Source organism: Acomys minous (genome assembly GCF_964271855.1).
Source record: "Acomys minous genome assembly, chromosome: 17".
NCBI lineage: Eukaryota > Metazoa > Chordata > Mammalia > Rodentia > Muridae > Acomys > Acomys minous.
Window position 1 is genome coordinate 49,917,695 of NC_140500.1, and position 18,011 is coordinate 49,935,705.

The 18,011-nt window shown below is 44.3% G+C and overlaps 1 protein-coding gene and 1 long non-coding RNA gene across 25 annotated transcripts in view; both read left to right on the forward strand.

The window, feature by feature from the left end:
• The window catches only part of MAGI1 (membrane associated guanylate kinase, WW and PDZ domain containing 1), a 620,267-nt gene that overhangs the window by 159,523 nt on the left and 442,733 nt on the right, over positions 1 to 18,011 (forward strand). The gene's annotated exons all lie outside the window — the stretch shown is intronic.
• The window catches only part of LOC311588054, a 253,196-nt gene that overhangs the window by 155,802 nt on the left and 79,383 nt on the right, over positions 1 to 18,011 (forward strand). The gene's annotated exons all lie outside the window — the stretch shown is intronic.

Sequence of the window (18,011 nt, forward strand, 5' to 3'; positions counted from 1 at the left end):
TCTAGCATTACAAAATAGTGACCCCTTAGCAGCCTTTTCTGTGAAATGTTTGATTTAAAAAAAAAAAAAGACTATTTCTAATCTCAGTAAAGCCCTCATTGAACTCTTGCTTGGATGTGGACAGTGGCAGTGTCACTGGGAAGGCTTTTCATGTCAGTCCAATGTTTCTAGTCAGTAGCCACGAAAAGCTTCCTGGTGTTTCTCCCAAGAGCCTGGAGGAAAACAGCAGTGGAGGGCACAGGGCCATTTCTGCAAAAGGAGCCCTGCAAGTTGGGAAATGGGAAGGAAACCACCATTTTGTCTGCTTCGGATGTGTAGCTGAGCGTTGCTGATGAGGCCACTTGGCATATGCTGTAGATCACCCTTCCATGGCTGATGGGCATCCTGGACGGTCCAGACTTGAGACAATATGGGCTTTGTGGCTGGGGAGTAAGCAAGTCATCTCCGCACTTGTTTAAATTAGTTAGCCCGTGGTAAGCCTTGAGGGGTGTGTGTGTGTGTGTGTGTGTGTGTGTGTGTGTGTGTGTGTGTGTGTGTGTGTGTGTGTGTGTGTTTATTTTTCTTAATATTGTATTGCGTTGTCACAGTGTGTGTTGATACTACATGTGAGGGTCAGAGGGCAACTTCGTGGGCTTGGTTCTATCTCTATGTAGGTTCTAGCGGTTGATCTCAGGTCCCCAATCTTGTACCACCCAAACCATTTACTGTCGGCCCCGGCATGTGCATATTGGGATATCATTTTTCTTTAACAGGATTCTGCTGCAAATTGTGAAACTTAATTTTTCATAATCATTTCATTTCCTATTCTGTTGAATGTTTATTCATTCATTAACCTATTTGAAATATAAAAAGAGAAGTCTTTCTGATGCTGTTCGTTGACTACTAGTACAAGAGACAGGCAATAAGCACATAATCTTTTCCATGGATATGAAAGAACATTGAAAGAGGCTCAGTCTGTGAGTTTGTAGCAGAAGAGAGTGGTCCTCAGGGCACTTACTCTTTTGCTGCATCTGAACACAGATGTGGGATGGGGAGTGGCATAAGAAAGACCCTTGTATATTATCAAAGCTGTTTTTTTATAGTATAAATGTGTAATGATTTAATTATCTGTTATGGGTGTATGCGTAAGAGTCATGGCTGGATTTTGATGTTTTATTTTGTTCTGCTGGATGAAAACAAACCCTTTATTAAAGGACAACTCCGCCCCCTTGTTTGAATTCTGTATGTTATCCTAATAGGAAAATGAGGGGGAAAGTCATAATTGTTAGTTACTTTGAAATGGCTCAAAGAATAAATATTTGTATCATGTCAAACACATTTAATTCTATGAAGGATGGCCTCCCTCCTCAAATGAGCTGCAAGAAGTGGAAGAGGCAGCCCATCCCCCAAGCTTGCTGTCTACATCCTGTTTTCTCTCCCAAGGATCCCTCCTTTGGGAAGGCAGGCTTCTGACACAGTCCCAGGGGGACCCGCTGCGCTGCTCGGCAGCTGGCTGAGGATGCCATCACCATGGCAAGTCCCCACAGCTCTTGTTAAAAGTGTGCCTAGAAATCCCTGCAGGGTACCTGAAGGCTCCTCCTTAAATTAGCATGGGGGTGTATTTGGGCAACAGTACCATGTAGCCTGGCATCTGCTCTGACCAGCTCTCTGACTTCTGCCACAATCTTCATCTTATTGGTAAAGATGACTGTCTTTACATACGTTTGTCTGCAGTTCTCACAAAGGAACTAAATAGAACCTTATGTTCAAAGACCATATAGAGGATGGCATTGAGCTCCTTTCTTCCCTCTGTAAGATTTTTCTCGTGCTGTGCCCCACCCCCACCCCCATCCCTGCCCAGTGCCAGGACTTCAGACAAGTGCCTGCCCTGCAGGCTCCTTTGTTAGCATATTTGCTCTGTCATTGTAATGGCTCTGGGCATCCTTGTGTTGGCCATGCTCACATGGCACTAGGTCATTCAAAGTTGAGGGCGTACGTATTACCTCTGAAACGATGCACATACCATCAGGGAAATGGGCTTTGGCGTCCTCCCACTCTTGTGTGGCTAGATGCTGGATATTTGAAAACATAAATTTTGGAAGTTGCAATGAGGTTTCATCCCTTGCCCATCACTGATGAGAGATTCTTGCAGAGAAGACAAACCAGTCCCAAAGTGTTTTACTAAGCGAAGGTTTCCACTCACAGTGGGGTTCTCCTCTCTCTTTCCTCTTCTCACAAGACAGAAATGTTCACAGTTACATCTGATGAGGAGATGCCGAGTGGAATGGGATTGAAGGTAAAACAATTTGCAATTCCTGCAGAGAAGATGCGGTGATTTAGTTATCCTTATCGGGACTTTGAAAATCCTGAATCTCATCTTTTCTAATTTATTAATGGCATTACCCAGCCAGGCAGAGCAGCAAAATATACAAGATTAAAAATTAGTTGAATGCAGCTGGGACCCATTGATATGTTGTCTCCATAACAACTAGCTTGCGTCAGGAGTTACAGACCAGGGCACCATTCCATCTAACCACTTGGCATAGCTCTGTAAAGCATGTGAACACTGAGTTCCTTTTGAAGTCATCTGGAGACTTCCAGGGCCCTGCATTTTTGTTTGGTGGTAATGATCACATTTATACCTAGGTGACTATTAAAGCATTTACTTGTAAGCACCATTTTAGAATTAATACTGTAGGAAATACTAGGTTTTCATGAATGCCTGTTTAATCACTCAAATGTTTTATAGTTAGACCTATTTGTTCCTTTCCTGTTTCCTTGTCATCCTGCCTCATTTAAATTCCCAAGAGGTAGGGGTGCGCGTGTGCGTGTGTGTAGGTCAGAGGTCAATGTTGGATGGTTTCTTAATCACTCCCTACACCCATCCCTCCTTTTTCTTTCTTTCTTTCTTTCTTTTTTTTTTTTTTTTTTAAGATAGTGTTTGCCATGGAACCTACAGCTTACACATTTGGCTAGGTTGACTGACCAGAGAGCTCCAAGAATCATCTGTTTCTGCCCCTTGCCCCAGCTCCAGATTATATAGGTAAGCTTTTGCATCCAAATTTTAAATGGGTGTTTTGGATCTGAACTCAGGCTCTCATGCCTGTGATGCATTGAGCCATCCATCCCCTCAGGCCCATAAAGTGTCTTTAAAAAAAAAAAGTGTGTGTTTGTGCATCTCAGCTGGGCACATATGGAGACCAGAAAAGGGAGTCAGGTCCCCCGAAGCTGGAGTTACAGGTGTTTGGAATGCTCTCCTTGTTACCTGAGTGCGGTATCCAAGTTGTAGCCCTTATGCTTGTGCACTAGCTGTTCTGAACTGCTCATTCATCTTTCCAGCTGCATGGTGTGTTTTTTAATGTGCCCCGTAAAAGGAGGAAATGCGGGCAAAGGCTTGTGGGTGGCCAGCTGCAGCTTCCTGGTGCATCACAATTTTCAGGATTTCACTAGAGACAGTATCTCAGGCTTATTTATTCTTCCCAGAGGGAAATACTAGATTTGAAAGCATTAAAATAAATAAATAAATAAATAAATAAATAAATAAATAAAAAAGGAAAAGGAAAAGGAAAGAAAAGAGAGCCACTACTGCCACCACCAAACCTCAACAGTTCTCATGACCATCATGCCCAACCCTTTTACCCTTTTAGTACACCAACTATCTCTACAATGGATGCCAGAACCGTTTGATTCTGAACTCTCTGACCTGGACTCTAGTTCTTGCGTGTTATTTGAAAGTGGTTGTATCTGCTCTGGCTAGGGTCATGTGTGGGTTAGTAGGTGTGAATTGGAGAACAGCTCTGAGAATGTTCTGATTTGCAGACTATTACAGGGTGATAATTAACAGAATTTTATAATTTTTTAAGTTCCTAAAATGTGAAAAATAGGACACGTCTGATATCAGGTGACTTGGTTGTGTCATCTGTGTTTCAGTGACTTGTCACCTCTAAAATGGCTTTGGATTTTGAGCTCTCCTTTCTGGTTTCTTTCTCCAGGACCCTTCTTGCCAGTCATCATAAAGACTGGCTCTTTTCTGTTTTGAATGCTGCTGAGCATGCCTGGTTGATGACCTTATAAACGAAGGCTAAGGCACTTAGGAAACAAGCATTGCATTTCTGCCAGGTGTAGCTTGTGCACGCGCAGCCCTGCTAAGCCTCATTACCGCTGACTGGGTTTATAAATTCCTGTTGAGTAAACAGGGCTCTTGAAGAATGTTGGCTCTCCTACAGTGCTGGTGTGTGTGTGGTAGGGTAGGGGACAATTTCTAATATGGAATGGGTTAAGGTAAAATGAAGCCAGGCTCTGTATGTGCTGGTTTTTCCCCTCTTGTTACGCCTCTTAGAAACTTCAGCATGCATGGAAACTCCTGGAGAGTCAACTGCTGTTTCTTGATGCTGCTTAAGTGAGGACACCATTACAACTTCGTAGAGAAGGCACAGACCTTTAGCTCTCAACTGGTTTGTCCCAGGCATCCATATTGAGGTGGCAGGTTGACCTTTTGAACAAGTGCCGTTGACATTGCCATGTGGCACTGCACATGCTTATCCAATGTATGGAGTAGTGTGGAGAAGTCTAGGCTTCTCTCTTCCCGATCTGGTTTTCTGTGATGTTGCAGCATCTGTCCTCTGATGTGAAGGTGGCCTTGTTTGTCTTTGTTCAGGGAAGTATGGGAGGGACATAGCATCACATAATATGCCATGTGCATCAGGTTGGTTCAGGAACCTGCCAAGGTTACTCACTTCATACTGTGGTGTTCTGGTATACCCTTGATCCGACAGGAACTTGAATCCTTTTTTTGTTTGTTTGTTTGTTTTTCAAGATAGGGTTTCTCTGTGTAGCCTTGGCTGTCCTAGCCTCGCTTTGTAGACCAGGCTGGCCTTGAACTCAGTGATTCGCCTGCCTCTGCTGGGATTAAAGCCGTGCACCATCATGCCCGGCTAAGCTTTAATCCTTTTTATCACCTGCCTCTCATAATTTTTTTTTGTCCCCTGAGGAAAGCATGTTCCTATGCTGGGGAAGGTAGGAATAGAAACACAATTTTTGAGCTATCAGTTGCACAGAAAACTCAGTGTGTATAGAGAAGTATTCCAGTAAAATCTGCGTTCACTCTTCTGGGGTCTCTTCTGCTCTTCTTCTTCTTCTTTTTTTTTTTTTAAGATGTATTTATTATGTATACAGTGTTCTGCTTGCATGTACATTTGCATGCCAGAAAAGGGCACCAGATCTTATTATAGATGGTGTGAACCACCATGTGGTTGCTGAGAATTGAACTCAGGACCTCAGGAAGAGCAGTCAGTGCTCTTAACCACTGAGCCATCTCTCCAGCCCTCTTCTGCTCTTCTTGTTGTGTAACCCAAGGGCCCTATCCAGGACATCCCATCGAAATTGATTTCCTATCAATTTGTGGTAGTCATTAGCCCAATGCGGCTATTTAAATAGAAATATCCATTTGTTTAAATGACATACAATTAAGAAAATCCCAGGTTGAGTTTCGGTAACACTTTAAGTGTTTAGTAGCCATTTGTGGCTTCCGTATAGGACAATTCAGATCAGAAGTACTCTTTATTCCTGTATCTGCCACAGAGTTGTAGAAGTAGTAACACCATTTTCTGTGTGTGAATGTGTGCGCACGCGCATGTGGTCTGGACATATCTCTATGTGCTTACCACCAGAGTTCAGGACAGAGCCTGAGGGAAGAAGCTCCCAGTGATGCCGATGCATGAGCAGGTGAGGGAGTGATGCGGTCACAGGCCGCAGACAAATGAAGGGATCTGCATGGGTCTGGCTGTCCTTCTTTTCCTTTGCCATGCCAGGATAGCCACGGAGATGGGGATATCCAAGTTTAAATTGTCCTTGAGCCATCTGCCTTCTTCTGACTTCATTTACTTAATTACCTTTCCTCCCAGTTATTTAGTGCAGTGACCTCTTTCAACAGGCCCCAAAGCAGACTTTACCCATGCTTTCCCATCTTCTAGACCCACGCAAGCTCCTCTTCCTGATGCCATCTTTGGCAGAATCCATCCTGTATGCCAAGTGCTCCATGGGTACACTGACATCCGTTCTCTTCCTTGGAGTCTGGTCCTCACTTCCTCTCTGGGGAGACTGAGGCCCTCCAGAGTAAGATGCTTGTCCAGTGAGCCTACTCACTAGTCTCTGGCAGAACCAGGGATCACACCCACATCTGAGTGAGGTCCCAGAGCCTCAGGTGGCCCCTGTGGCATGTCCTCATTAGTTCCTGTTTCAGTGCTCTGGCCTAGCCTAGCTACTCAATGGGACTCTGTGCCCATCGGGATTTATTCAGGGAGGAGACTACCGAGAGGCCAAAGAACAGACTAAACATGATTTACTTTAGTCCTAAGAAATGAAAAGCCTGGGGTGGGGGTGGGGTGGGGAAGATGGCCTTGGACACTTAAACCACATAATTCTTTCTGCTTTGTATTCTTCCACCCCTCAGCAGTAATCTTGTTCTCTTCAAGCTGAGGCGGCTCCATGTAGAGTGCAGTGTGGGGGAGAAGCAAGAGGGGAGTAGAAAGGGCCAGCAACAGCCACCTGCCTTTTTAAGGAACTTTCATGGAAGTCTCTTTCAGCAGTTTTTTTTTTTTCGGTATTTCTCTGCTTACCGCTTGCAGGGGAAGATAGGACTCAGCACTCTTTCTACTGGGCACGTTTCCTCTCTGTGACATTGAGTTCCGTCAACAGAACCAAGAGGAAGTGAGGATTGGGAAGGCTTGTCATGGCCTGCCACGAGCTGTGCTTCTCTTACCATTTTAGGTGACTTAGTGAGTGGCAACCCAGAGTATAAATAATCTCCTTTCTCCTTCCACCCTGGCATGCCCTCTGCTGCGGTGGCTGGTGGTGCCATTCCCTCAAACATAATAGCAGATGTTATGCTTAATTGCTGCTCTTTGGGGCCCACATGTAGGTCCTGGGGTTGGCAGCCCCTGATCTGAGGATGCCAATTTTACTGCTGAAGTGAGCTTGAAATAGGTATTTTCGTTTTTTCATCTGTGTGGGCCATCTGTCATGGCGCGCTGGGGTGAATATGGGTCATGGTTTGAACAGAGGAACCAGGTGACAGGACAGTGAGGCCTGATTTGTTTTGGTTGCGAAACTCCTCGGCTAAGCATCCCCCCAGGAAGGACAGTATTCCATTCAGTGATGTCTGTAAGACCAGTGTCTAGCTTCTCCACGAGTATGTCGGAGAGTTAGTCATCTGTTTGGAGGTGTGCGTGCATGCACACGAATGTGTTCTTCAGTGTCTGTTCTTCAGTGCCATTCTTCTTTATCTTGATGGGCAATTTATTTCGGTGGTGGGGTTTTAACAATGCTGAAGATACTGGTTTAAGATTCCTTGGGTGTTTTAGAGAAGAAATATGTTGGCATGCCATTGCTTCAACGTTCTTTTAAAAATCCTCTGTCTTGTATGTACAGAGAATAGAAGACGGGCATAGTGTCCCTGTGTGGAAGGAAGGAGCTTCTTGGATTTAGGTTTTCCTGTTGTTGTTGTTGTTGTTGTTCCCCACCCTGCCCCGCCCTGTAATGTATTTCAAATAATAGGCTAGACTTTGTTCAGAACCAATGTGCTTTTGTCAGGGGCACTTGGGATGGGCCCTGATGGTGAAGACCCATTTGCTCTGAAGGGAGTCTCACTTTTAGTGTCAGTAGCAAAAATGGTTGTCTAGCAGAGCGAAGCACTGTAACAAGCACATAAAGTGTGGTCTTGTGTAGCTAGAGACAGGCTTCCCCCTTATGCCACTCCCCCGACTGTTTTTGGTACATCTTAAGGTTTGTTTACTGGTCCAGAGCTTCATCCCATGTTTCTCTAACATCAGGCTGCCTGGGAGGACAGTAGGCCCAGGACAAATAGGGTGAGGCTTCAATGCAGGAGAAGCTGCCCAGCAGCTGGTAAAAAGTATGGTCCATGTTTTGGACTTTGAGTGTTGAAGTGTTTCAGGAATGGAACTCGGCATTAACCCTTTTATAAGCATAGAGTATGCACGGAGCAATGAAGTGTGATCTTTGCCCTGCCAGGAGCCCTCTCCTCAGTGCATTAAACACGCAGCAGCAGATCGAGTCACAACACACAGTATAGTCATGTTCACAGGCTGGAGCTGTTGGCTGTGGTGGGTTGGATTGGACAGTCTAGAGGTTGTGAAGATCTGGAACCTTCTCTCGAAATCTTAAGCTATGTATCAACAGAGGATGCTGGTGGAATATCTCCGAGTAGCTACCCAGGTCTTTTCTAATAAAACTTTCTTTAATACAAAGTGTCTTCTAGCATTAGAAGTGGTGGACGGAGTCGTGCACACAGACACTGCCTAATGTGTTAGGTAGACTTCCACACTGGGGGTCGTTTCAATGCGTTTGATCAGTTCCCTCCTTATGTCTGGCTACACTTAAATCTGTTAACAGTCAGGGAGCCCATCTTAGACAGTGGCCCTCCTGCTTCTGTCACTACCTGGCTGTGTGGTTATCTGGAACCTCCCAAGTGGATTTCTTTGGGCAGGTTTCTTTCCTGTGATAGGACCAGAGGGGAGAACTGGTGTAGGAGTCACTGGTCCCGGAACTCATTTTCTGTGTGACTTGTTCTTAGCCCCTCTAGATGGGATTATAGCACCAGGCTTACCTGCCCAGGGTGCTCTGTAGCCCGCCATGTTCCCTTTCATCCCTGTGACAGCCTGCCCCATGCCCGCCCTACAAGCTTCAGCCTTTGCTCCCCCTTCCGAAAGAAAGCATGCAGCTTCTTCGTATGATGGTAGATTTTTCAGGCTTTCAAAAATGAAAATAAGTCTGTGTGTGTGTGTGTGTGTGTGTGTGTGTGTGTGTGTGTGTGTGTGTGATGCCTGTGTTCATGTGTGTGATGTTCTTTAGGACTTTCCATGATCATAATAAGAATGTTGTATAGGTGGCTTAGAGATCAGCCCACTCATTTAACAGAAACACTATATAGCAAGTATTTTCTCTGTATAAATTTCAGGTACCCAAGCATATTTTCTGCTTTCCTGATCTTTTTTTTTTTTTTAAAGGTCTAGGGAGCTTAATGCCCGATCTAGGCTCATGTAGGAGGTGAGAGAAGTGGACGGCACAGTCTACCCTCCTGGCTTTTGTTCTACGGCATTGCGCGTATCAGTCATGTCGTCTGCCATACTCCTATAAAAACAAAAGACAGAAACCCCACGTTACTTTGACAGCTTTTGTTTTGCCCTAGAAGTTCATCCAGAGTTTATATCATATATTATTTCTTATCTTGGTTTTAATGGAAGACTCTCTCAGATGATGTAATGTCCCTCCCTTATATCTTTACACTCCAGGAAGATGTGTCTTTCTTATCTTGACACTCCAAGGATGTCTTTGCATTACTAAGACCAGCAGTCCTGGTTTGAAGGTGTATCTGAGATATGGGACTTTCACTTTTAAAATCTTAAACCATTAGAAAATAAAATCTGGACAGCCCAGAACAGTCTGGGAGTGTGCTTGCTGGAATGCTCAGCTGCCTCCTGAGCTAGCAGGAGGTTTGGTGCTGAAGCCGGCTAAGTGTCCTATATGCATAATGCAAATAGGAGAGGCTTATGTTTACATTGTAGAGCCTGGCCTAAATGGGGTTTCAAAAAACTTTAGCACATTTCTGCATAGGTATGTTGAGATTAGCATGGTTTTTAGTAAAGGAAACAGGCTGTTCAGATGAGTTTGCTAGCGATGTGTTGTACTTTCTCCAGTGTTATTTTCAGAATAATACGATATTCCCGGACTGTTGATCAGCTAATTCTGGTATAGTGAAGAACTACTAAAACAACTTGCCTATCAGCAATACAGAGGAAGAGTCTGCTTTGAGGCTGGCTCACTGGGAACAGAACCCCAGCTCTACATGGCTACCCTCCAAAGCATGAAGAGTTTCCCCCAACTTTTAGAGACCCCGACTCAAAGGGATCACTGACTTCAACAAGAAAAGAACTGAAAGGTTGCACTGTTCAGTTAGTGAAACTGTTAGTCAGTTAGGTTGCTGATTTCCTCCCCACCACGCTTGGAGACAGGGTGTCTCTGTGTGGCCTTGGCTATCCTGGACTCACTTTGTAGACAAGGATGGCCTCAAACTCATAGAGATCTGTCTGTGTCTGCCTCTGCCTCTGCCTCTGCAAACACTGGGATTACAGGTGTGTCCCACCGTGCCCGGCCAGGTTAATGATTTTTATTAAAGTTCTTCTACCATAGGCTTACAAGAAAGAGAGGCACTCAACAAGACAGGTACACTCAAGAGTGTGGTAGTCAGTATGTGCTTTCTGAGGGAGAGTGCCAGAAAGCAAGACAAACACCCATGTGTGGACACTGGCTTCTTCTGGAGAGCAAACGGTTAATGGTTGTCTTAGCATTAGCCATATACATCCTCTGGGTGACTTTCACTTTATATCTCAAAAGGCTGCCAAGAGACGACCCCGCCACCCCCACCCCCCTTGATAACGGAGATGCCTTGGTTGGAGTTAGAGTCTGACAAGGCTCACTAGGGCTTTATGTCCGCGCCCTGTGTGTGGAATTCTGATGAGATTCCAAGCAATCTGTAGGGAGTGAGGTAGGGAGGCGAGGGCCGTGGACAGTGGTGGTCCTGCTGGAATTCTTGCTCTCCTGCTGCTGAGAAGCTGAAAACAAATGCCTGGATGAGGGGTCATTTTTCCTTCTCCCCCTGCCCCCCTCCCCATTTCTCTTGCCTCAGATCTATAGAACATTTTTTTCCCCTTTTTTATTAACTTCCCATAGGTAGCCAAATGCATCTGGAAAGAATGGAGAAAATGATGTTAATTGATGTTTGTGCTCTTTCTTCACGAGATGTGGAGGTATATAGAGCTATATCTGCCCCTCAGGACAGAGTACTTACACCTTGACACCCTGTGTGACCCTTTTGTGCTGTGTGAGAGGATTTATTTCCTTTCGTTTATATCACTATGGGGTAGTCTGTCAGCATCATTTGACACAGAAACTGAGTCCCAGTGATTTCTGTTACGCTTTCTGCCCCTGCTACTGATTCCTACCTCAAGTACATGTGTAACAAATAGGTTGGGGTGGGGACAGTGACTTTGCTCAACTTCACCTCTGAGGATCAGAGAGAAGTCACTATCCCAGCAGTGGATCTAGTGCCTGAACAAAAGGGAAAGAGGCTCCGGGTGTTGCCTCTTGAAGTTGCAATGTACAGCTTGGTCTGCGGTGACTTGCTTACTCCTTTTTTGCCTACTTGATCACAGGTCCCCAGCCACCCACAAGCCAGGCGACTAGGAAATGCATCCCTCATGTATAGCCAACAGTCAGAAATATTTGGTGGGCTACTCCGAGTTGAAGGAGAGACACCTAACAGGTGATGTTAATTCACTAGAAGAGCAACCACCTCGTGCAGGAGCTTAATTGCTGGCCATCTGAAAAGATCCCGTGAACAGACTCTGGGAGGAGATACATAAATGAGCCCAGAACTGGCGGCGGGGCAGATAGGAGACTTGGGATAGATTTGGTTGTTCATCGCTGCGCTTCCTAGAGAGAACCACTCGAGGGAAGGCTTCAGAGCTCCGGCTCCTGCTGAGGCTCTGGGTTCCGGTTACCCCAGGTACCGGTGGAAGAAATCCTGCGGCTCCCGAGTTCCTCGGAACTGATATCCTTAAGGTTTTGTTATTGTGTCCATTAATCCTCATTTTCTACTGTTTTGGTTAATCGGGTTATAATTGACGTAGGCTCGGTCACTAAGTTGTTAATAAAATATTTTGGTTAAGAAAATTGAGTCTACACTGAGTCTTCCAGAGGCTTTTGCATCTGAACTTGAGACTAAGCTTGTTGAAGGGACATTCCCCAGGTGACTGGTCTCCATTTCAGGACTGAGTACAGCGTTTAGGCTTTTGACTACTACTGACCTGATCCCTGGGTCAACAGCTCATCACTTAATAAGTTAGAGGGTCAGTTTATTTCCTTTAATGAACTCACAGCTTAGGAGGAAAGGCAGATACAACAGAAGCTGGATGCTTCTACCGAGAGAGAGCAGTAGTTTTCTTTGTACAAACTGTGCCTTACCATTTGTAATGCACTTTAATTATGACTGTCAGGTTTCTGTAAGAGCTGTAGTATAAGCTGAGTGATGCTGGCTCCAAGGGGCCAGGAGTAAACGTACTTAAGGACTAGCTTGGATTTGCAGGCCCTAGGATGTCATTTTAAGCATCTTATTAAGATTGTCCATATGGGGTCTCCAGCGTTCCCGGTTGCTTTGCTCCCCTTGGCCCACCCCTTTAACACTCCCATATGTTTCCCATTTGGCTTTCTTTTATTGAAAATTTCATTCAGTGTCACAGACGGTTCCTATGTTCACCACACTTCCAATAACCCAAACAGATGACAAACTAGGTTTCTTCTAACTCGCTGCTGCTTCTCGGTCCTCCCAGTGAATTTGACAGACACACTTGCTCTCTACTGAAGAGTTCTGACCCTCTGTTGTTGCATTTTAGCTTCTCCCAGTTCTGTTTAGAACTTCTGAGGTATTCCACTGTCAACGGGACTGTAAACCAATGAGTAAGGTTTGCACACCAGTTGTGCGTGTTGCACCCGTACTTTGGTTTAAAGTTTCATTCTAGGTGCCCTTGGTTAGTGGGATTTTTAAGTTCCTTAGAACTCTCAGTTTTGTGTAGGTGCCGGCTCCTGGTCAGATTGGTAAAGCAAACCAAGGGGAGCAGGGAGCATTGTGGGAACAGGCTTAAGTCTGAGCTCTGGCACTCACTACCCACCAACTCCTTGCACACTGATGAGCAGCCCACGGGAGCATCCTGAGAATACATTGAGGCCCAGGCTGGAGCTTAGTGAACGCTTGCTTACTGTGGGTAAGAAGGGGCAGGGCTCCACCGCCAGCTCTGCAAAGAAGCGCCGACGACATTTAACTGTAAAAATCATTGTACCTCACTGAATGGATAGGTGAGAGAGTGAAAAAAATAAACAGAAGTTGAGTGATATATTTTTCCTTGATAGCTAAGGGGGTGTTCAAAGTACATTTACTCATATAAAGGAATTTTCCTATCTCCAGAATAAAATGATGCATGAATAATGTGAGTTTCCCCCTTGTGCAAAAACTCAGGGGTGGTCACACTATGTTCAGTATGAATTCCTGGGCGTTTTTGAACTCATTTTTAAAAAAATATTTTATTAAATTGAGTTTTCTTTTTTATTTTATTTTATTTTTTTAAAGACAAGGTCTCACTGCATCGACTGAGCTTCTCTTGAGTTGTGTCTGGCACTATAGGCTTCCACCATTGTCCCAGGCTTGACTTGTATGTTTTTATATTTATCATGTGCATCACTGAATATACTTCAGAGCATGCTAACGAGATGGGAATACCTCCATATCGATAAAAGCTAAATTTGTTCAATACTTCAGTTGGAATTATATGAAAAACTTACAAATTAAGAACAGAATGGCGATTTTTTATTTTTTTACATTTTTTGTTTTAATGTGGGTCGCTTCCACAACAGGAGTGCTGTCCAGGTCCTAATTTTATGGCTCACAGCAACTTCTATTTTAGCAGAGAAAGAACCACCAGGTGGTGCCAGTATTTTTCTGATACAGAGATAAAAATTATAAACCCAGCCAGGGAATTTCCATCCAGGATCCTCTTAAGAATTTGGGATTTCTAAGGCATTCAGCCATCTGCCTCAGATTTAATGTTATTAAGTTTATAGAAATTCTTGAGCTTTAAATCTGCACTTGGAAGCCTCTGTCTCAGACTTGTGATTTGTCACGGTATAGTTGTTTAGCAGATAGGGTTTTGTATTTACAAAGAAGACAATTGTCTGGAGGGTCATTTGTTGCTTTGTACCCAATTGTTTTATTATGTGGCACTGTTTTCCTCAGGTACCTGCCCACAGGACAGTGAGAATTTAGCTCAGGAAATAATTGTCTTAACAGTCATAGGGGAGGGGAGTAGGGGAAAATCGGAGGGAGGGAGGAATGGGAGGATATAAGGGATGGGATAACAATTGAAATGTAATATGAATAAATTAATAAATCTATTAAAAAAAGAAGTTAAGTACATAAGTAGATATGACACAATATACTTTGGTTGAGCAGATGTGGGACGCTTGCAAAAAAAAAAAAAGTACTGTATACAAAGTTATCTTTATTTTGGAAAATACAGAGGTCCCCCCCCTTATAGGGAATATGTCATTTAATTAAAATATGACGTGTTTTAAAATGAACTAACAACAAAAAAAATTGGTATAAACAGAGGTGCTTCCTTTTTCAGAGTTGTTCTTTGGAATCCGTTAAGAACAAAATTTCCTTCTTCATTTAAATATGAGGCCCAAGAAGATAAGAATGTCAGCTCATTAGGTTTTCAATCCATTCATCCTTTCAGATTATGAAATTCAAGGGCTTCCTCAGACGGGCTGTGTTGTGCTGCTGTGGCTGAGAGCACAGGCCCTAGACTCAGGTGCTTAGACTTGAATTTTAATTCCACCATGTTCTAAGTGTCCTGGGTAAGTGACCTACAGTTTATGTGTGATGGGAGTAATAGCAAGAGCAATCTCGGAACTGTTACCAAGGCCCCACACAGTCCTGAGGTCGTCACCGCTTAGGTGTTTAATATTATTTCCTTCGATGAGCCTAGCGCTCCTTCCCGGCTTCGTTGCCTTGTGATGAACATGGAGGCAGAGCATCGTCCAGCTCTCACCTCCAAACATGGGTGCAGTGTCTAAGCTAGCTGAGTATCCTACAAAGTCTGGTCAGAGGCCAGGCTGCATCCTGTGCAGCTCTGACTTGCTGCCTGCACTCTGCAGTGACATCATATTTCTGGGGCGAAAATTCTCCTTTCAACTGTTACTGAAGTCTTCATTGACATCACAGCAAATATCCCAGGATATGACTAGTTTGCCGGCAGAGTGTAGTCTCCTTTGGGAGTCACAGGTACGTGCTCGTGTGCATGTGTGTGGTGAGTTTACTTGGGCGTAACTTTTGCAGAAGGAAGAGCATAGCCAGTTCATTTCTGAGCCTTGTGTGTGAGCAGCCGGGCACCGAGTCAGCGTCTACAGGCTCTGAATTTGCCATAGGATGTGCTCAGTGTGTCAGTACCACTAACGATCTGCAGCTTTGATTCACAAGCTTTAGGGAAGTTTCAGAATGGTCAGCCTGGCTGTTGATCTGTCCTAGTCTTTCTCTAGGCAAGAAGGACCAAGCTCTCTGATGGTTTGACTAACATGTGTTACGTTGTAAGGTGTAAGGCCATGGAAACATTGTGTGGTGTCATGGATGGTTTTAGAAGCAAACAAATCAAGTGCCTTTTTTTTTTTTTTAAAGGATTGTGAAACTTTCACAATTGTGATTTTAGCACAGTAGTCTTGCCTGCGGTCTGGACCTGGGGAAGTTCTAGGCAGGTGTGACTGGGACAGACAGGATGAAGCCCTGAACATTGTCACATGAGAGTAGAGTCTCATCACTCTGACAGTGCAGTGGCCCAGTGAGGACCTCTGCACAGTTGTGAAAGGACAGGGTTGAAGCACTCTGAGGTGTCAGCCTGGGTCAAAAGTTCAGGTTCATTAATTTAAGATCCAACATATTGGATGAGGAGAATTGTCATGGTGTTTATAGAGTCTGTCCTATCCTAGGTGGTGTACCAAAAAGTACCCACAGATCTCACTGAGCCAGCTCCCTTTTACAGACAGCATGGGGAAGCTCGGCAAAGCTATTTAACACGGGTTGTAGGAGACAGAGCCGCATAGCAACTCAGAATTACTCCAGAGCCCATCTTTACCATGCTTGACATGACTTATTTTTTAAAGGTTTCAGAGCGGCAAAACGAAACAGCTTAAAAGTGCATGGCCGGAAGAGGGCTCCACACTCTTTGAACTAACTGGTGGGGGTGGGGCACTGCCTCATTCAATATTGAATTTCTCTATACTCAGGTGTCTACTCGGTGTTGGGAAACAAATCGTAAAACAAACAACACCCATGTCTTATACGAGTTGGATTTGAATTTTTTGTTTTAATGTAAGTATATTTATTTTTATGTGTGTTATGCCTGCGTATCTGTTCGCACTACATGCTTGCAGTGCCTGTAGTGGCCATGAGAGGGCGTCAGATCTCCCTGAACCTGAGGTTATAGACAATTGAGAGCTGTTATGTGCGCTCTGATAGGCTGTCCTGTGGGTTCTTATCTTCCGGAAAAGCAGCCAGGGCTCCTCAGTTGTTGAGACATCTCTCCATCCCATATTTACTTATTTTTAAACTGCACTTAGAGATTGCTTCCTCTTGACTATATCATCACCAAAGCGGCTCGTTCAGAATGCGGATTCAGCAAAATTTCCATAGTACATACATATTATGGGTATGAAGGGTGTGTTAAACTGAAACAAGGTTTTCCGGTAAGGATTAGAGGTTTTATTTATTTTAAAAATATATTCATTTATACTGTGTAATTTATATATATGTGTGTGTGTCTGGTTCACATCTGCCATGGTCCATCTGTGGGGGACAGAGGATATCTAGCCTGCCCAGGATCAGAGATTTTGATATGCTGTGACCTCCTAGAGTTTACCCCAAATAGGAAATAAGGTCTTTAACAATGTTTAACCACCAGTTTCCTTTCTGTGAGATCAGTGTTGAAAACCACAAGGTTGAGCCTTGCTTTCTATTATTATCATTTGCTTGATTAATTGTGTATGAACATGTGTCCACATGTGTGTATGTGTGCATGTGCATGAATATGCTGTGGCGTGCTTGTGGACGTCAGAGAACAACTTAGAGGAGTCAGTTTCTCCAATGTCGGTCCTGGGAATTGAACTCAGGTCTTCAGGCTTGTTTCAAGTTCTTTTAGACATGGAGCTATCTCAAGGGCCCTGGCACCCCCTGCCCCTCATGCTGGGATCAAGCCTGGGGCATTCATGTAGGAAGGGTTTTTACCAGTGGAAACCTTGCCAACGATCTGCTCTTGTCTTTTTGAGTCTTCTCATCTATTTAGTTGTTTTGCTGAAGTTTACGTCCTGGTGATGAGTAAGTTTCCTGTTCTGTGCATTGATTAGGGGAGGTGGGTTTAGAACCTCTAGAATCAGGAGTCTCTGAACACGAGTGAGCTACATAACAGTTGACAGCTTTGTTGTCCCCATAAATGTTTCTAGCTGGGAAAACGTATCTTAGATATTTATTGTGGTGTGATAAATGTATCTCAAAATTTAGAAGCTTAAAATAATAGATGTAGTATTTCCTTGAGTGTGTGGGTCAGTAATCTGAACGTGGCTTTACCTCGGACCTCGACATGGGAATCTGATGAATTTCCTTATTGATGCAGGGATCTGATGACAGCTGGGCTGAGGTCTCATCCAGAGGCCTGAGTGGTAGTGGCAGGATGTGTCATCGCTGCATGCCTTGGTCCCTTACTTCTTAGCGCCCCCCACCCCAAACCCTCCACCCTCTGCCAATGGATTTCTCTGTGACAGCTGGTTCCTCCGGGAAGCAGTAGCAGAGCTCACCTGAGTCAGAAGGTGCAGTCTTCTTAAATCTTGACTGAAAATGACGTTTAGGTTAAAAGTGAATTAGTGAGTTCTTTTTTTTTTTTTTTTTTTTTTTAAATTAGTGAGTTCTTAATACACGGATAGAGAAACACAAAAACCTGGAGGTGGGAACCACTGAGGACGGTTGTGGTAGCTACATACTAACACATTACAGCTTGGGAATTGTCTTTCCCAGGCTGGTAACAGAATGACATTCAGAGAGTGATTGGATAACTAGATTTCTGAGATAACAAAGCCTTAGGAATCCTCTGATGGGTTCACGTTGTAACAGGCATTATTGGGAGTTATCTGGTGAAATATAAAATGTGGAATATAACTGGATGGAGTAAGTCGCTGGAGGACGTTGTTGGAGGCTCTACTCTGCTTCTACATTTTCTGGGCACCATGACTGATCCCTTCTGCATCCCTCTAGCCCCATGATCTTCCCGCAAGCACACAGGCCCCAGCAGTGGGGACCCCCCGAACCACGATCCAATGTAAATTGCTCCTCTCTTAAGTTATTTTTGTCTGTGGTTTTGATG